Below are 3,696 nucleotides of genomic sequence, written 5' to 3'. Positions count from 1 at the left end.
CAGAGGCTGTTTTCCTGTTCCGTTTCGTCGACCGCTTCCTCACCTGTGCTCAGCAGTGTGTTAATGAACAACAACCGTTCTTTATCGGCAGATAACGACAATAATCCAGCTTGCGCCAACATTACCGGCAACGTTATTGCATCCTTCTCTCCAGTTAAGGATGTTTATCACATTAGTTTGGTGAATCCGTCTACTTACTCTTCGTCATCGTCGCTGGTTTCTAACAATTCTTCGTCGAAAAAACAACAATCGTCTACAGTGACGCTAATCGGAAGAAAGTTGGAAGAAGTCAATTCACCTTCAAATGTTTCTATCAAGCAGGTTAATGGAAACTCGGTCGAAAATAATGCATCTAACATTCCAGTGCAGCGTTCATCATCGTTTAATTCCGCATGTACAGTGCCACTGAGCGTAAGCAAAACGGTGCAGGTGAAAAATTCAGCTTCATTCAGTAATTGTTCGATATTGGCCAAAGTGGCAAAAAAGAACTCGGTCTTAACAACTTTAACGACAAATCCGTTGCTTAAATTTACTTCCAACTCAGCTACCAACCTTTTAAAGCATCAAACCACCAACGTCTGCTCTAGTTCTGCAAATTCGATTTCGTATCAAAGCAATATAACGGAAACACTTGCAAATGCTGGCAGTAATAATCACGCCCAAACTGTACGAAGTAAATCCGCTGCTGGTGGAAACTTTTCATCCTCCACTGGCCAACTACCATCACCTTCGACGACTTCTATTTCATCGAGCACATCAACTGTTGTGAATGGGCCAACTAGTAGCATAAGTAGCAGCCCCATTGGACTTAATCAATCAACTAGCACAACAGCTCTTTCACTGGCTCAATTCAAAAATAATAGTATTGTTGATTATTACGTTTAAATAATACAAAAAATATTTAGCGAAATGTCCAAAATAGTAAATTTGTTTCGTGAACATAGACCTGTATCTAAATTGATGTACCTAAATCACTTCGCACGGTTTATTGATTTCATCTATAAAAAATATTTACATTTGCACAATGGGCTGAACATTGTGGTAAAATATTACACAGGTTAATTCACATGATGTTAGTATGCTTATGCTGTAACATTAAACTTAACTGTAGCAAATGTAGGCGAATTAAATCATTTACATAACACACGCTGCGACGATGTCACAAAGGTATAACAATCCACGTCATTAAGCTATGATATGATGCTTTCAGAAAATCGTATTTGCATTGATTCGACAGCAGAGTTTTGTGCTGTAACGAAATAAGTGAAACTACTATGGACCAAATTTATTGTAGACAGTCTCCTCCGATACTGACCGACGAAATTTATTTTGAAACTTGTAGATTTAGAAATACTAGAAATCGATAACCCTTAAGTCAGTTACGCACGTTTTTAAACTGCTCTAATCGTATCATACATATTCAACACAGGGTAATGAAGTGGTTTCTGGATTATACAAGGCGGTTACATTTTTACGATGATAATAAGGAACAAGAAATAGGAAAAACGAATACATGTGGTATGAAAACACCTTAAAAGATACTATTGATGTCGGTGTACAATCTAGTTTAGATAAAACCGAGGTCACGTTAAAACAAAGTACGTTACATACAGATGAAAGCCAAAGACAATAATCAGCCCTTGCAATGGGCCACAAAAAAGATCCATGCGATACACACAAAACATATCTTCAAGGGTCTGCACTATTGTCTACCTATGTTTGCTTGGCGGTAGGCTATTCAAAGTCGATCAATAACGTTTTTGATACCATTTATTGCAGTAAACCTTTCATTATATGTGGCATGACCAGACATTTTTTGCATAAATAATCGTTCGACCTCACAACTTTATCTGATATTTGTATATGTACAAAAACATTGTTTTTACAGTCATACAGTATGTGTGTGGGAAATGAACAAATCTCTACCATCAGCAAACAACCAAACAAGACAGTTGTTACCATTTTCAGTAATGTTTTTTTTTCAAGAAGTAAAACTAATCAATCCGTTCGTTTATCACATTCAAAAGTAGCTTTCTGAATGCTGGGCAGACGATGACGACGAATTATGGAAATCATTTTCGAGATACAATCGACATTCGACATTCAATAATATAACGTATTTAATGGATTGAAATAAATAGTGTTCAATGGGATTTCATAGGTAAAACAATGATTTTTCGAAGTTACAGATTTTTGCCAGCGAGGAATAACATGCATTACTTAGTAGGAAACTTTAGAGAAAACATGTTTCGATTCGACTATTATCGAATTGGCAAATGGGGAAAATATTACTTGACTAGTTTAAACGACACTTTTCATGGAATAAACATTTACATGAATAAGCATATAATACATAGAGATCCAAGGAATAGAGAGACTAAGCTGGCACCGATTGGCAGTAGTTAATCACAATTATAAGTATGGTGTATGTGCGTGCACAGCAAGACAACATTGTACAATGATGGTTAAACTATGATTTTTTCATGCCTTGAGCGAAGGACAGGAAGTAGTCGTAAATTCAAAGAGGTTGACAACCGATGTCTATACTTAATTCCCATTTATATATGGTTTTAAAATGTTTAATACTCTATGTTAACTTAAATAGCAACTATCTTAACTACAAAACAAGTGGAACACGGAAACGAAAAGCCACCTAAAAATTCGATATCGAATGATAAACGTAGAAACAACGCGAGAGTTACGAAAATGATAATATTGCAAGTAATAATTATATAGTACTATAGCATACACCCGCTACATAAGAGTTACGCATTTGTAGTTTGAGAGTTCGAAGAGCAGAAGCATGAACCACCTAAACCAACAGTTGAATAGTGAGCGTACGGCGTTGGTACAGCATCAAAGCGTGGATTGTTTTTGCATGCATGACATGAAATGTTAATAAAGTGATTTATTGGATACATAACAAAATGGAATTAAATTATTATCTTTTCCATCTGATATAAAATAAGGTCTGATGTTGTGTATTTGTTACACGACATTTTGTATTAAAAATATTCTTGCTTGAACGCAACTGTGTAACAGTGTTTAATAAAATGAATATTTTCTCGGATTCAGATCAATGGAGACGGGGCGACCCCAAATACCGTTTTCATGTATTAACGTATTACGTCCAATCATAATTACTAATAGCATTGTACAAATCTCTTTTGAATCACTTTACCTCCTCCCAGTCGATTTAGTTTCTACAGCATTTGCCCTGGTTCAGAAAACTCCTCTTCGCTGTGGACATTCCACCACAGTAATAGGTTTTCCTATATCTTTAGATTTTTAGATATAAGTTGAGTTCTGTTAATATATGTTTCTTCAGGTTGTCTTTTTCTGTTTCTGTTTTTGCATATCGCCTGAATACGTTCCAAAGGTTATCTATCTAATTATAATGTGAACTAATGCGCAAAGGGCAAAAATACATATGAACTAAACTAACATCATTGTTGTCCATGAGTCGCCGACGGAGTAATCCGGAGTAAGCTCCGGATATAACTACGGAACAAATCCGCAGTTCAATCCGGTTTTTTGGCGTCCGAGCCGGAGTGGATTCATGAATCCACACATCACTACTGTGTAGCTGCAGAACAGAATTCCACGAAATGGATCATCTTTTATAGTTCTGTAAGGAATTCGAATTCGACGAACGCTTGGTAAGCGCAATCGTATGCATCGGAACATGATTATAGG

This window comes from Anopheles moucheti, chromosome 2 (assembly GCF_943734755.1).
Source record: "Anopheles moucheti chromosome 2, idAnoMoucSN_F20_07, whole genome shotgun sequence".
NCBI classification, from domain to species: Eukaryota; Metazoa; Arthropoda; class Insecta; order Diptera; family Culicidae; genus Anopheles; species Anopheles moucheti.
This window is presented reverse-complemented; position numbering follows the sequence as displayed.